We start from the raw sequence: 17828 nt of genomic DNA, 5'->3' as shown, positions 1-17828 counted from the left end.
AAGGCCAGAGGGTTAGGGAGTGAACACCACGCCTCCCCCAATATCACTCTGCAGACCCCGTTGTTGCTTCGCGGAGCCGGCCGACGCGTCCCAGGTTCCACCCAAGCATGCCTCGCATTGTAGCTCCAAGACTGTATGTTAGGGACGCAAATACCCCCGAGTTCACACAAGTCCTGTTCTGATACTCCCAAGCCGGTTTCTGCCTTGAGGAGTTCGATTGCCTCGGCTAGCGTGACAATATCAGTAAAGCCCCAGGCTGGCTGGGCGATATTTCCAGGTAGGGCATGAAGCAGCAAAGTGCAGGCCACCTGCTCTGCTATTTGATGGCTCGATTTCTTGTGTGGTTGTAACCACCTGACCACCTTAGCCCACAAAGCCATGGCCTGTTTTTTCACAGATGTATCAGGTTTATAGGTCCAGGCCATTAAGTTTTCCACCTGCTAGCCTGGGTTTCTCCCATCTTTATCAAAAGGCTTGCCTTTTGTGGGATATTCAGGGGCAGTCCCCATGCTCAGGAGTCCATAATAAGTCCTCAGTGTGTCCACAGAAACACCAGGCTTTATCCTGTAGTTCCCGTTTCTACTTTTCCCTGGACCTCTAACAGGATGATGGGTCGAAGCATACTCAAGTTTTCCTTGACATGCCCCGACTGACCCCCACTAGGCAATTCGGGAGCGGTACTTACCTATCTGACTTTTCTTGAATTTGGTGTAGTGTGTCGAGTCTTTGTTTGGTACGGACTTCCATTCTCTCCAGTAGGTCACCATCCTGCCGACTACGCCACTGTAAAAGGATTTCACTCAACACACTTAAAAAGGTTTGGGGCGGCCACCCGTATATTATTCCTGGCTGCAAAAGAAACTTTGAAAATACAGAGATGTTCTCTATATTGAGTCCAAAACAGAACTGAAGAAGGATTGACAAGATGGCTTCTTTAAGGGTTAGGACAGGAAGTGATGTAAGGGGACCGGAAGTGATGTTTCTTCATTAGTCAGCCGTAACTAAAAGTGATATTCTTCTAGGCGCTGGAACCGGAAGTGACGTCATCTGCATTAAATCAGACAGATTTTCCCGCGGCTGGTCTGTAGAGGTAACAAGAGAAGGTTTAGTGCACCCCGCCACCCCCTTGCCTGGCGTGGAATTACCTTTGCTTGGTCCATACAATGTCTTCCTAGTCGCACGTGTGTGACAATATATATATTAAGAAACCAAAACAAACAGTGTGGAGTGTAATTCTCTATATGCAGACACAACCTGTAAATGTTTGACTGAAACAGAAATTCATACCTCAAAGGGCCAGCAGCTGTCAATCATTGTTTTCTCCATTATATTTCAATATGGTTGTGGTTTTAGAAATAGAATAATTTAATAATATATAAAATGACAATTAATAGGACCACTTGAACACCAAATAAATGACAAAAATATTGTAAAACCACAACAGTTAACTAATGCAGATGCTACATTGTCATTTTATATTACGAGTACATTTCCATTTATGTTCTATACTGTTTAAATAGACTTGTAAGAAGTAGACCTTAACAGTTCTGCTTTGAATAAAAATCTTAGTAAAACAAGGTATTTTTTATTCTAGTAAATGTAACCAGTCTTGTGAAATGAAAGATTTTTATACTCTGTCAGAATCACTCCTTTGTAACAAGAACTACATTTTTAAAAAAGATTCTTTAGTTCTTCCTAACTACAAGCTACAGAATAGCATGTACTATAAATATTACCTAGACACTAATTTATTAATTTAAGTATCAGGACAAGATGTTTTCCAAGAAATGTTTGCTGTTTTTCTTAGGTGAAGCAGGTCACTTTTCTTTTTTGGCACAGTGTGTGCCTCTCAGAAATCCAAGAAAAATAGCAATAAGCCAGTTGAGAATTTCTAGTATTTCAAATCTAATTTTCTATTAGATTATATCATAAGCTATGGTTCTATGCTCTTTCAAAGTTATGTTGTAATGTCTAATGGAGAGAAAAATAAGGAGCACTTTCTAACTGATTTTACAGTAGGAATGCATATATTCAATACAGAGCCACAGATAGCAAGGATTTATCCCAGGCAAAAACAAGAGATACCACTGGACAGGGCACTCTTCAAATGAAGTACTCAATAAAACAGAACCATTTAAGTGTGCAAAATCATATATTTTCCAGGAATTGGATAGTGGGAAGAAACTGTAATAATTGGGATGGGGGTTTGGATGGGGGATACACACACAAGCAGGTAAAAGCATTCAGTGTTCATTCAGAAACCAAAATATCACATATAAAGTTACTGGGTGCTACTTTGTAGAATCCACTCTGTGAAAATTTTGTGGCAGTTCACATATAATAAAAATCACAGTTATACTGGAAAGATGCATATACTCCAGTGTGAACTTGCCTAATTTTGGAGTTTACACAGTAGTTAAAGAAGGAAGACCTGGCTGAACACAGAACATTTCACCTGAATTTGACAGTATCTAGTAGCAGTGACAACTCTGTGTTTACTTGCAACTGGTAAACAAAGCAGGAGTTTCCTTACAAAACACATCACACTCCTCTGGTAAAGTTCCTGAGCCATCCAAATTAAACATCCACCCACAACCTCTTCCCAAGCTTCATCCTAGAAGCTATGTCTGATGGTTTACTGAGTTGTATAACTGTAATTATTTTCTCAAGTGTTTTGCAGAAATGTTAATTTTTGCAACTGCTGTGATACCTCATTATTGTTTATTTTCTGATTTTAAATTATTGTATTTGTTCTTAATTGTCACCATTTTGCTTTCAACTGACAGCCATTTTGTAACTACCAAAGCAACCTCATTATCTGAAGGTATTTAAGGCTGTGCAAATGCTCCCCTTGGTGTATATTGTTACAGTTGTGCTTGAAAGTTTGTGAACCCTTTAGAATGTTCTATATTTTTGCATAAATATGACCTAAAATATCATCAGATTTTCACTCAAATCCTAAAAGTAGATAAAGAGAAACCAGTTAAACAAATTAGACAAAAATATTATACTTGGTCATTTATTCATTGAGGAAAATGATCGAATATTACATATTTGTGAGTGGCAAAAGTATGTGAACCTCTAGGATTAGCAGTTAGTTTGAAGGTGACATTAGAGTCAGGTGTTTTCAATCAATGGGATGACAATCAGGTGTGAGTGGGCACCCTGTGTTATTTAAAGAACAGGGATCTATCAAAGTCTGCTCTTCACAGCACATGTTTGTGGAAGTGTATCATGGCACGAACAAAAGGAGATTTCTTAGGACCTCAGAAAAAGAGTTGTTGATGCTCATCAGGCTGGAAAAGGTTACAAAACCATCTCTAAAGAGTTTGGACTCCACCAATCCACAGTCAGACAGATTGTGTACAAATGGAGGAAATTCAAGACCATTGTTACCCTCCCCAGGAGTGGTTGACCAACAAAGATCACTCCAAGTGCAAAACATGTAATAGTGAGCGAGGTCTCAAAGGACCCCAGGGTAACTTCTAAGCAACTGAAGGCCTCTCTCACATTGGCTAATGTTAATGTTCATGAATCCCCCATCAGGAGAACACTGAACAACAATGGTCTGCATGGTAGGGTTGCAAGGAGAAAGCCACTGTTCTCCAAAAAAACATTGCTGCTCGTCTGCAATTTGCTAAAGATCACGTGGACAAACCAGAAGACTATTGGAAGAATGTTTTGTGGTTGGATGAGACCAAAATAGAACTTTTTGGTTTAAATGAAAAGCATTATGTTTGGAGAAAGGAAAACACTGCATTCCATCATAAGAACCTTATCCCATCTGTGAAACATGGTGGTGGTAGTATCATGGTTTGGGCCTGTTTTGCTGTATCTGGGCCAGAACAGCTTGCCTTCATTGATGGAACAGTGAATTCTGAATTATATCAGAGAATTCTAAAGGAAAATGTCAGGACATCTGCCCGTGAACTGAATCTCAAGAGAAGGTGGGTCATGCAGCAAGACAACGACCCTAAGCACACAAGTCATTCTACCAAAGGATGGTTAAAGAAGAATAAAGTTAATGTTTTGGAATGGCCAAGTCAAAGTCCTGACCTTAATCCAATCGAAATGTTGTGGAAGGACCTGAAGCGAGCAGTTAATGTGAGGAAACCCACCAACATCCCAGAGTTGAAGCTGTTCTGTACGGAGGAATGGGCTAAAATTCCTCCAAGTTGGTGTGCAGGAATGATCAAAAGTTACCGGAAACGTTTAGTTGGAGTTATTGCTGCAAAGTGGGGGTCACACCAGATACTGAAAGCAAAGGTTCACATACTTTTGCCACTCACAAATATGTAATATTCAATCATTTTCCTTAATAAATAAATGACCAATATTTTTGTCTCATTTGTTTAACTGGTTTCTTGTTATCTACTTTTAGGACTTGAGTGAAAATCTGATGATGTTTTAGGTCATATTTATGCAGAAATATAGAAAATTCTAAAGGGTTCACAAACTTTCAAGCACAACTGTATATTTTGAATAATCTTTATTAATTTATGTTTTTGTTTTTTCTATTTGCATTTCATTTTTACTTAGTGAGCATTGATTTATTATGTTTTATTGTTTTACAGTATATTGGTTATGTATTTTTTCATTATTTGTATTATGTGCCTTCTAGACTGTATATTGAATTTGTGACCCCTAATGCTACAGCTGATGGACTGCCTTTAATTCTGTTTGAACAGCCTCAAAAACCTTAGTTCTCTGCTGTGTCTTTAGTTTTCACTTCTGTTGTTTGGTTCTCCATTTCCTGAAATTAGCTTTTAGATTTTCATTGTTGGGTATTTGCAGGTGCTTTTTCTGATTTTCTAGTTTATGAACTTTATTTTTTTTGTATCTTTTCAGCCTACCATTCTGGAAAGCATTTCTGACTTTTTACTTGTTTTTTATTTTTGAAATAAACCCTGTATTTACACTAAACACCACTGTTTTGTTATTGAAGTATTCTTTAAAGTTTCTCTATCAGTTTCTTGTAAAGAATTAAGCACAGGCTCATAAGCCTGGGGATCTAGTTTTTGTATTATTGGCAGTTTGTCAGTTTCAACAATATACTTGTACTGTCAACCATTTATTTTTAGATGATTCAATTCATTTTATCAAATAATTTTCAATAAATGCAGATGTCCAATAAATATATGACGTCATTATAGTCTAGTATTATCCCTCAGGGTTTGCTGAAGGGACCATTTTTTCTCTTAACATGTTGCCAATTTGAGTTATAGTTCAGAAAGGTAATATTAACTTTCATTTGTAAAGTGAGGATACTGATTTGTGTTAATATAACTGAATGATACTTTTATGTCAGCTATTACCTTAGAAAGCTTATTATTGCCTGCACTTGTTATAATTAAAGTGCACTACTATACCAAGAGGTTGTATATTCTCCATTAAATCCACACAAGGCTTTCGCCAGGGAGCCTGATCCCATAATTTACAGGCTGCTTCCGCCTAACCAGGACAAAAATGGGGCCCTAGCTTCAAAGTTCCAAACACTTCTTTAATATTTAAAAACATACCACCAAAATACACAAATTCCCATCTAGATAAAGGAACCTTTTTAAAATCTTTTGCTAGGAAGGTAGAGGGCAATGAAGGATCTTTATAAATGCAAAATATATTTAGAAATAATAAAAGAGTAAAATATGACAAATAGGACAAAAAAGTAATTGAGAACAAAAATACCCAATAAGTAATCCAAAACTCAAAACCCAAGGCCAGAAGCAATAACATTTCAATAAACCAGAAAATCCAGTACTTACAAATATCTACACTCATTGAGCATCAATGAACCACTGAAGGATCTACTCTCAGCTTTAGAATATAAAGGCTGAGGGCACTTCTTCAGTGGTTATATCAAAGCAGACACGCCTCTCCAGGGTTCCAGTCACAAAGTTGTGTCTTGCACATAGGATAGGCACTATATAAAGAAAATGTATTATTGTTATTATTATCATTATTACTATTATTACAAGGAACATAGTTAGAACTATACAAAATGCATGCAAACTAAATTTTAAATAAACAAAGCAAAATTAAGAAATAATACAATTACAGTTAACATAACAAATAATACTTAATTAACGAAGAAGGCCCAGAAAAGAAAACACACCCTGGCGGAAACATAACAATACTTGATAAACTTACTGTAGCAGGGAGAGCCGTTAAACTTTAGGACACCTAAATTATCCGCCTACCAATATCTGAGAGGACATGCTTGTCTCAGTATTTAAATTCAGGCTAAAGAATCATTATTTTAGAATAGCATGCACTTATCATGGCTGATACTGAGACTCTTCATATTATCTTTTACAATAGAACAGAATATTTTTATTGTTTTTACACAAATGCAACAAAATTTCATTTACAACTTCCACACTCAATATGTAATATAAAAATAGAACAATAAAATAAAAATAGAACATCAATAAATAGAGCTACCTGAAAATAAGACAATACAATAAAATAGTAAATAAAATTAAATGCAACAGACAGTATGAACAGTAATAACTGGTGTAACAGCTCAGATGAAAATGTATCAATTAAAATAAAAGTAATATAGACACTAGACAGATACTTTATAGATAGATAGATACTTTATTAATCCCAAGGGGAAATTCACAAATTCACTATGCACAGTTTAAATAGTATATGACAATAACAGATAAAACAAATCTTCATAAAAACCCAGTGTGAGTGTATTATCCCCTGGACACTGAAACTGTTAGTTGCAGGTTAAATACGTAGGTTATTAGTTATGAGTTATAGTATCTGAGGTAATAATTACCTTTATCTTTTTTGTTTCCTGTAGTGGCTTTTTGAATCATTTCTGTTCTGATTAGCTTTTTCTTTTTGAACTGTGGATGGATGTGTCACAACTAGGGCTGGTGAAATTTGTTAAAGCATGTGTTGCACATGAACATAAATTTTATGTATGTGTACCGTAAGCATAATCCACTGCATTACTTTACCCCCTGCCCAATCTGCTTTGCACATGCATGAATAATTTTAAGGCATATACAGTCCATACATATGTGATGTCCCTCCCCATCCTGTTCTCCAGACTGGGTAAGGACATCACTGGATTTGCATCTCACAGAATGTAGTTTTTTCATTTGATGGGTACATTAGCTGACCATAATAAGAATATTATTATTATGCTTTGTTGTGTTGTGTATAGATTCTTTGTAAAATTTTGTCTTCACTGCTAGATTAATTTGTTATGCTCCCTGCTTTGTAGCAGAGATCAGGAAGTGACAGGGACAGCCCCCTAAATATATATTGCTGATCCCTTGTATCACAGGCTCTGTGCATGTTATTCAGTCATAGTGATAGGAGCTCAGCCAATACAGACATAAAGGACTTAGAGTACCCTGGGCTCAGAGTATTATTTTATCCCAGGGATGTACGGTGGGACAGTGGTTAGCCCTGCTGCCTTACAGTTCAGGTCACATTTGGCCCAAATAATCAGTCCAGAATAGTTGGCAAATGCTTCCCTGGCCCTCTTGGACACTGAAAAGACCAATTAGTATTATTTATGCGTCATTATAAACCACTCAAAACTAGTTCACTTTCTTCTTCCCAGAAGGACTTCAATGCATTTTACCTAGTTCAGCAAAATTCCTAAACTTTTCCACATTTTCACCAAACTCAAGGCCAAGCAAATTCAGTGGAGTTTGCTCATTACTAGTCACCACCAATGATTTACCTGACATCTAGTCTTTATTGTATTCCACTAAAGCCATCAATGTTCACCTGCACCATGGTGTTTTGGAGTGCCTAATAGACAGTTGGATTATATAATGGACACTGAGTAGATTAATTCTGTGTGAGATTGATTTCTACACAGGAAATGACATGGAACTGAACCAAACTGGACTGATTTATTTGCAGAGAATTTGGTGTGGTTTATTGTCTAATGAAAACATTTTCTCATTTCTACCTAAATCCTATACACATCCCACATACTGTAAATATGGCGTCCCTCAAAGATGAATGCTGAGACCATATTTTCTTTTTATATGTTGACCAGTATATTGAAAGGGAGAATGACAGGCCAATCACAATTAAGTGGAAGCTGAAACAGAGTGAAGTCACATATCAAGATAATAATTTAAAACATGGAAACAATTCTTCATTTAGAACAGTACAAAAACATGCATTCTGAGAAATGAAGTGACCTAATTAAAGTGCTCAGCCTCATTAGATGTTATAGTAAGACCTGAAATGAGCTCTTCTTGCTCAAAAAACTGATAAAATGTCACCTAGTTCGAAGAATTCTTCAAGAAAGATCAGGTTGTTTCTCAACAGCACTTTGAAAGGCTGATCAAGAACTACAAGAAATATTTGGCTGAAATTATTGCAGCAAAAGAAATATAAGCTATTTCTTAATTACAAACAGGCAATTGTGTTTTCACCAGGAACATTGCATAGTGCATATTTTTAAATAAATACATTTATTAAGTATCAAAATTCTGCTTTACTTTATTTGTCACACAAATAGTGGGACTAAGGTGTAGACAGTCAGTTACAGATACCAGATAGGTTATAATCTCGGGATGAGGATGTGGGAAAGATAAGGACTACAGTTTAACCAGACCTATAGTGATGAGAGGAGGACCCTACAATCAGGTTAAGCTTCAAACTGGGCATTATGATTACATGGCTTAATAAATAAAGAGCCACTAAGAAGTAGTACTCACTGTGTACACCTTATAAACTTCAGGGAGACATAGTCTATCGATCTGATAAAAAAATGAAGTAAAACAGCCAGGAAGCACATACCGTATGTAATCAGTGGGTCAAAATCTTAATAAAACAATGGTAAACTTTTAACAGAGAGCCAGGCTAGACATAAACATCATTAGTTATTCAAACATATTATCTAGAACTAAGAAGTGATGCATGCTCAGACATTCAGATGACCATAGATAAATCTCAAGGTTAGGTATGGAAGACAGACTACTGCCAGCAGCTAAGAAGCTCCGTTTTAGGAGAAAAAGCAACAGCTTTGTGTTGGGGAAGAGAAACAGATGAAATGCCTGGAAAATGTTTGGAAAGGAAAGCAGCTCAGCAGTCACCATCCTTAAATGCCGTATTTATGTATATAAACTGAACTACCTTTATTTTTACTGCCTTGGCACCTTCGAAAGAATGCTCATGTCAGTGTAAAGCATAGTTTGTGAGGATGGGGGAGGTTCAAACCTACTACAGAAAAAACTGCTTTTACAACTTTACTTACAAGACATTTTTTCAACAGAAGGAAATGGTTCAAGCTTTCCTTTGGCATATGATGGTTTAGAGAATCTGAATGCAGTTTCACTCATTTTAACCTTGATTCTTCAACATCTGTCTTCCATGCATGCAAGCTCAGAAGGGTGATTGCAGCCATGTGGCCAATGACATGGTGTTGTTGAAAAGTGGACACTGTCATCACTCTCTTTCTGCTATGTGCTTGAAGAGCTAAAGACGCATAAAGTCCCAAAAAACGTCCAAAAATGCCCACTAGTTTGGAAAACCATCAAACCTGACTAGTGACAAGGGCAATCCATAAAGCCTTTATTAATAAAAAGATTCATCGTTCACAAAAAACACTCTGTAACAACAAGACATTTTACAAAGGAAAAGGTAAGTCAAGGCAAACAAGTCCTAAGCAAAATTCCAGTTAAGAAAGTTAAAAAAACAGCACGGGTTAAAAAAAAATCCAATAATCACAAAGTACATAAAATCACAATAATAACTCACCAACTCCCAAGCACATTTGAATGAACTGCAAGTGACTGTGGGTCACCCCTGCCTTAACAGGCCTGAAGGCAGTCTTTGAGAGGTGAGCCATAAAACAAATGGGGCCTCTTATATAAACAGTGTGTACTCACAAAAATGTTGCATACGCCAATTTCCACAATCACTTTGAGATGTATAAAAAATAAACTTGGCATAAAGCTACGCACATTTTCATGGAAGCCTCAGACCATGCATAAGCATGTTTCTGCTCAGTTTTGCAAATGGGTGGCACCTAGCACTAAAGCAGTGCTACTGTTTTTGTGCGGTTTCCCTTTCTTTTTAATATTTGCTTCCATGAATGCAGGATTTATCCAATATACCGAAATAAATTGCATATCATTTACAAATTTAAGGCACTTGATTATAATCAATGTGTAACAATATAATGGTGCACAGAATGGCCAAACTATTCCAACTACCATGGCTACTTTAGCGTTGTGAGAAGAAATTACAAATGGAAAAATTAGAAGAGAGCATACAGACTGCTTGTCCCATGATGATGACTCGCTTCTAAGTTGATTTAGATTTCTAAGAGCTTCCAAGAGCTGCATGCTGTTAGAATTACAAGGATGTATAGCTGATATCATTTTTATGATGAAATGCATTAAAATACGTATATTACATTTTAAAGAAAAATTGTTAGCTTCATTTATATATTATATACTGTTAATAATTAAACAAGTGGGGGCACAGTGGTGCGGTGGAAGCGCTGCTGTCTTGCAGTAAGGGGGTCACATCCTAGGTGTCCCTGGCCTGGAATTTGTATGTTTTCCTGGTGGGTTTCCTATGCACGCTTTGGTTTCCTTCCAAAGGCATGCAGGTTAAAGAATCTGGTGATGCTAAATTGACTCTACTAATGTATGTGTGTGTTCGTATTCACCCTTCAATGAGATGGTGTCCCGTCTTCAGCATTGTTCCAGCCTCATGCTTTATGCTTGCTGGGACTGGCGCAACCCTGGCTGGATGGATGGAATAATTAAACATTTATAGCAAAGATTTTTTAATGTTCCTTAAAAATTTTGAAGGATCAGCGTTCTAAGCTTACAGCTGGTTTTATTTTTATTACAAATGTTTATTGTGTGGTAATTGGCTACGTGGAGAAAGAAAACAGAAGGACTGGAATTGGTTAGAACATTTTACAGAGAGAATGCTGCTGCAATAAATTATTCCATCCAGGGTTGCTCCTGTCTCAGCAAACATTGTGTGCGAGGCAGGAACATTCCCTGGACAGGATGCCAGCTCATCACTACCGATATGCCATCGTGCCCCCACCATGTTCAATGAATTTCATCATGAATAAAAAAAAGTATACATCTTAGTATTCTAAAATGTTAAGAGAGCTGTAATATCATGAATGTAATGTTTCTGCGTGGCAATCACTGCCTGCATGCTCCTGTTGGCATAAGAGAAAGCCCATTTAAGAAGCACATTTTTGATAAATGACAGGGTCTGAGAATACTTAGAATGCAAAACATTTAATGTGCTACTTTAGTAATGATGGGGTTTAAGAAACTCCAGTAAAATAAACACTGATTTTAAGATGACAAGTTTACAATGTTCTACTTTGAAACTAAAAACAAACTTTAAAATAAAAGTGGAAATTTTAAGATTAAAGTTGACATTTCAATGTTAACCTCGACAAAGACCTTTATTTCAGACGGTGGGCTGCGACTCGCTTTTCACGTCGACTTTGATATGTGACCACTTCTCTTTATTTCAAGCAGTGTGTGACTTTCTGAACTTGAACTTTTAAGTACCTCCACCATGCTCTCCCACTCCATCAATTTCCTTCTATTGCTTATACCCCTGCTTAAGCCACCAAATAGTAAGTTGTCCCATGCTTCCACTTCACTGAGACAGGACCTCCATTTCGCATTCGCTGTAATTCTTCTTTTTTACACATGCTTCTGCCATTGTCTTTTAACAAAACACTGAATGGAAGGAGTTATTTATGTTGATTTGCATATTCAAATTGGCATAATTCTAGAAGTCAGGGGTGGGACTGTAGGTGGATGCATGTGCAAAAAAATTTAAGTTGATTGGGATTTATAAAGGGAAAGTGCATGGAACTTTGCTTACGCACCGTTTTATGCATCTTTTTGTGCATTTTTTTGTGAGTATGAACATATCTATTTTTGTCAGTTTTAGTGTGAATTCTAAGCATGGAATTACACATGAGGCCCCTGGTACACGGGACAAGATGTTTAAACATATGGAAACTACATAATCAACAACAATAACATAAGAAATTGAATCAAAAATAAATAACAAAGACATAAAAGTAACAGTTGAACCCCAGCCAGGGAAGGACCCTGGCTGAAATATTTAACACTTTCATTACAGTGAAAGACAGTCTGCTCCATGAAACCTGTTTTAAAGTCATCCTACAGAGGCTGGGGTGACAAAGAGGTACACAGAAGGTGAAGGAGTGAAATAAGGCTTTCCTAATGAATGTCCCTGTTTTTTTGGGACCAAGGTAGCCATACATTTCAAATCTCCATCTCCACAACCAACTCTAGGATCAAGTAGACCCCAGCCTAGAGGTGCCAAGGTTTTTCTAAGCTCCACCCTGCTCTCAATCGATTGTCAGTGTGTCGTGTTGCATGTAATTTAAAAGGGTGTTCTCCCTCTCTTTGATATCATGAGCTACTATGAGTAAGTGCCAATGCCATCTAATTAATCTGACCAAATGTTGCATTCTCCTCTGAGACAGTCCCGTTTTTAGCATTGTATGCTAAACAAAATGTTGTCAGACGGTTGAAACAAAACGTAGGACCTCCACCCATTTGATTTCATGTACATTTTTATAGTGTGAAGCCAACCCGGACACAGTCAGGCAGGAGACACGTTTTGCACCCAGCACATGTTTATTTACAGAATAAAAGTGCACAATCACCAGCACCATGACCACAACAGTCCCTTCCTTGCCCCAAGTCAACCCTCAACCCTGTTGGAACCCATGGTCATGCTGGAAACCAAGGGGGCTGCCCCCTGTCAGCCCGTGGGGGAAACTGTCCTGAAAATGCTCTCTCCCCTGGTTCCACACTCTGGGCATCCCGGCCGGGTAAGGGTTCAGGCAGACCACCTGCCACAACAGAGTGCATGAAACTCCACCTATCCCATCCTCCCCACTCTTTGATATAAACTGCGTCTTGCACACTTGTTGGATTAATGAGTTGTGTCCCATTTTGGAACAATGAAAATCTGGTCAGCCTACATCTCATCTATCGATATAATATGCTACTCTGGCTGTCCGTTTGTCTGTCCAGTATTTTAAATCACCTGTAGCTCGCAAACCATTTGACCTATTGACCTGAAATTCGGTACACATAAATTACATGACATCTACTATCTGATTTTGGGATGATGATTGACCTCCAAGTTTATTCCTTTTTATTTTTATTTTATTTTATTGTAGAATCAACTCTCGGAAACCGCCAGTAGGGCAGCTGTGCGACGCATGCATACGAGCGCCGTTCTCATCCCTACCACCTTCGACGTCACTTCCTTTACCTCTTTATATCTTAAATTATTCTTGAGGCAGATTGAAGACTTAAGTGCCATCTTAAGTGAAAAATTAAGGAAAAAGTAATTGCAACACAAGCACTGACTTAATCAGTTTTAACGTGAAAAGATGCTGATGAAAGAAGAAAAGAAGCAGGCCGCTAAGGTGGAGAAGAGAAGAGCTGCTCATGAAGCAGCACGCGCATCAACCTCTGAGCAAACGAATGCTAAACGTACAGAGATTGAGTTAAATGTATTCATTGTACATTATCGCACAGTGCGCCGTTACTGGTATATAATGCATTATAATGCACACATACCTTCTAGGCGGACCACCCTCGACTGTGACAACTTAGAGCAGGCATGTCAAACACGCGGAAATTTCACGCACAACAGAAATCAGTGCAGCCCGCATGAGATCCTAGTTAGCACTGAACTTGTACAAAATGATTACTATTGTTTGTGATCGAATCATTTCTGCCTTCTGACAAAAGCGCGTTTTCCCATGGCATTACAGTACCGGAAACGTCATCTGCTATTATAGCCACGAGCCTTGACCAAAGTTAATGAACCGCAACGTCACAACTGAAGTGATAGGCTGCAGCAGGGGCGGCCTTAGGCATGTGCAAACTGTGCACCTGCACAGGACCGCCACGCCAATATATATTGAATATTAAACAGAAAGACAAAATAATGACACAGCTGATGGCAATGTGGCCAAAAAACATTGTGTTTCTTGCTAATTTGTACGCTGTATTTACTAATGTCGCTAGAATCAGAGCAGTAAGCTATATGTAGTATTATAACGTTCTGCCGTAATGAGAATATCATGGGCCGCCACTTGGTTTTCAAGTTACAGACACACGCATATAGCAGCGTGTCATGAGCACGAGGCGGCCATGCAGTGTCCGCAATGGATGTGGCCATCCACTGTGCATAAGACACCATACTGACATTGGTGGGCCGATTGTTTCTCTGCCCAGGGCCACCACGGGCCTAGAGCCGCCCCTGCTAGGTTACTCTACTGGCTGGGCTGCTGAGACTGGCCAATGAGCAGAACTGACCATCACATGTAGTAATAGCTCTCATATTTTCACGTTTTGTTGCTCTAATTTTATGTAATTTTGTGCTAGTATTGTAATGAACAGTTAGTGCAGACTACAGCTGAAGATCTGAAGTGGACGCGAGAAGTTGGTAAGTTGTTTATTAATATATTTTTGTGATTCTGAGTTTGTAAAATTAGTGTAGGTCAGGTGGCTTTTTGCATATCGCGTATTTTACAATATAAACCTTGAAGTAAACTTAATAAAGTAAAATGAGATTTTTGGAGGATTTGTTTTCCAACTCAAATTACTGAGCAATGAATTCAGTGAGCGTTTTCGTGATTTCAGTTCACACGAACAGTACTTTGCGCTGTTTTCTTACAACGCTGAGAATGCGCCTGAGAATATCCAAATGGAATTGATTGAACTGCAGTCAGATTCTACTCTGATGGCAAAATACAACGAAGTTGGTGTGCCAGACTTGTATGCTTACCTCCCATCCTCGTATGTGCAGATCCGTAAGTTGGCATCGACAGTACTGTCAATGTTTGGAAGCACTTACCTTTGTGAGCAATTGTTTTCATTAATGAAAGCTACCAAAACCCCACATCGCTTAAGACTTACTGTCGAGCACCCTTAATCCCTCATAAAAGTTGCAGCTGCACAAGATTTCAAGCCTGATATTGACAAACTGGTTACTAACAAGAGATGCCAAGTGTCGGGACAAAAGAAATAGATCTCACATTGTAAGACTCCTACTGTACTGTATATAAGCAATGAATATAATATAAGGACCTAGCTAAGAGGCAAAGACTCTAATTGTACGCTGTTGTATGGAGAGTCTATGGAAATAAATTGCTTTTCTTTAAACTTTAAGTGTTACATTTTTTAAAGTTTTCAGTATTGGAAAGAAAGCTAGTTACTTTGTATAATAGTATTTGTTACAGTGCGGCTCGCTGACACACGTATGGCAGTCGAAGCGGCCCACCAATGGTAGTGAGTTTGACATGCCTGACTTAGGGTACTCCTAGTGATTTGATTACGCTGGGATAGTTTTTGTAAAATTATCTTAAAGAGGCAAATGTACCAGACATGGAAGGCGACCTACAGCCTTGAGCTGGCCTTGCCCATTTTCTTCACAAAAGCTCACACTGTCTTGCCAGTTAATGCTTCTGGAATTTGATGTTGCTTATTAAAAGCCATGCATAACACCAGATAGTCACACACATAGTTATTGGCCCACACTTAGGAGTTACATAGTTGTCAGACAAGGCACAATGAGCAAATCGAAATGACTCTTGCTGAGGCCAGGCAAGGAACCCATGTGTCAGAGAGCGCCAATGTGTTTCTTTTAGATGAAATTAATGCCTTTCACGAGATAAGGGCAGTGAGTCATCTTTTGACCAGCGCTTCTGTCCACAAAAGCATAAGACTGACGCTTTCTAGGGACAGTCTGTTATCTCTTGGGCATTTTACTACCATCTCCCCTTGGACTCAGTAACATATTGATGAAAATATCAATTATCAAGGCACTGACAATTACTCACTGCAGCTGCGTGACGCCGCACAAAAACAAAAAGAACACAGGATTTCCACGTCACTTTTTCCATTTTTATCAGCCCCTCCCATTCCACCCCGGCCCACTATCTGACTGCCATTTCTTCTGATTTATTTCAATCTTAAAAATAATGTCAATTCATACACACAGACAACACCCAAAACAGAACGTTACTTGTTAGGAATGCAGAAAAAGTTGCATTTTAGCATTGCTGGTAAACACAGTAGCCTGGTCGGCCGCGCACGCTGCCGGCTATGAAGTATGAAAATGATGCGCCTACGCTAAAACGAACTTTATAAAGTTTTTATTTCACGCCGCACTTATTTCACCACCATCAAGAAATATCGCCGAAATTGGCCTTACGTGTCAATGCCTTACACTGCTCTCCCGTTCGCATTACTTGTGGGGCCTCGAAAGGCCGTGGTCGTCAGTATCTGCAGGCAGGCAGGGTCACCGCCCCTCACCCACCGCCAGGCTGCTCGGATCCCGCGCTCAGCTCGAGCTCTGCTCGTTTTGGTTCTCAGGTCTGTTAATGCGCTTGTCCTGTAGACTCATCTGGTTTCCTCTGTGGTTGAGATATTTCTTAGAAAACAAGATATGATTAAAAATAAAAAAGCACATTCGCAAGCAGCGGCTGTTATTGAACGCTTTGCTAACCTGAATACCGGCTGCCGAACATCGGCCGTGCACCAAAGCTGCGGTTTTTCACAGCGTTCAGCTCATTGTTCTTAAATTATGCTGTCAGTGAGAGATCGTAGTAAGAACGGAGCTTTTCCTGCTTGCACCGTTTAACGGTGCATAATGAGATCAACCCTGAGGTCTCAGAGTAAAACTGGATACCTTTTGGGTGCTGCAGACAGCCTTGGGACATGGACCGTCTGCAAACTGACATAATATAGTGGCATAATGTGGTGTGTGTGCGATGGGACCATTCGTCAGTTTTAATTTTTATGAGCAATCTCATTATAGGTCCACGAGTCAGTGGTTTGTTGATGGGGTGTGTTAAAAAAAAGTACTCCAGGCTTTACATATTAAGCAGCACTAATAGGTTTGTGCAGTATATTAAGCACTGTAAGCGCTCTAAAAAGCCACTGCATCTGTCATTATTTATAGCACCCTTTATGAAATATACCATCCCACCGACATTACTATTTCAAGCATTAGTCAATTTACTGCAACGACTTCAATTCATGCTGTCATAGGTATTCAGAGTCTATGCCTACAGCATCGTGCACTTTGCAGAAATCAGCCCTGGACAGAGTGCCAGGTCTTCTCCTGTAGTCCGGGCCATCTTAACGTATGGGCACAATGGACACTATCCGGGGTCCCCAGGAGCATAGGGGCTCACAATGTTTCTGATGCCTATGTATGTTTCTGTTTTGCCGTCAAAACAGGAGCCCCAGCACACTACTTTCCCTAGCAGTATATGATGCAGTTAAGACAGCCCTGCCAATAGTAAAACTTTTAAAAATAGGGGGTTGTTCGACCAATTCTGAATACAACTAATCTTGTCCTGTTGCATAGCCGATCACTCAGACATAAATTACGCAATAACATTCCGATACATACTTCCTTCAACAGTAATTCGGCCGGTGGAAGACCGGACGGTGTTAACGGTTGTAAATATTCTATGGGATATTGTACGTTGATGTTTTCATCTTCTGTACAATCACCACCAACTGATTCAGCAGAGTCTATTGCTACACATTTAACCAATTTGCCGTGCAACCAGTCAACAATTTTCACGTTAATTCGTTTGACTTCATCGTTTCTCTGTGCTATGATTGTCTGTGTACTCATTTCTTCTGTCGATAACCAATCAGGATGAAATTCTTCAATAAGATTTGGAGATAATAAGTCTTCTTTATTGGGAACTTAAAGTGAGGTAAACGTAAAAAAATTATAAGAGCTGAGAGCAAAGGAACTGTGTCTGACAAAAG

General features: G+C 38.8%; 1 long non-coding RNA gene across 2 annotated transcripts; it reads right to left on the bottom strand.

Moving 5' to 3' along the window:
• Positions 1-845: 845 nt before the first annotated feature.
• LOC120537079 lies at positions 846-16577 on the bottom strand. 2 transcript variants are annotated; one of them, XR_005635258.1, is made up of 3 exons: positions 16546-16577; positions 5763-5920; positions 846-1082 (listed from the first exon to the last, which is right to left on the bottom strand). It is a non-coding gene; the product is annotated as an uncharacterized LOC120537079 (long non-coding RNA). The 2 variants fall into 2 exon arrangements; XR_005635259.1 differs by lacking the exon at positions 16546-16577 and adding an exon at positions 16252-16469.
• Positions 16578-17828: the final 1251 nt, after the last annotated feature.

This window comes from Polypterus senegalus, chromosome 10 (genome assembly GCF_016835505.1).
Source record: "Polypterus senegalus isolate Bchr_013 chromosome 10, ASM1683550v1, whole genome shotgun sequence".
NCBI lineage: Eukaryota > Metazoa > Chordata > Cladistia > Polypteriformes > Polypteridae > Polypterus > Polypterus senegalus.
Note: the sequence above shows the minus strand (reverse complement) of the source record. Positions and strands in the feature narration are given on the sequence as shown.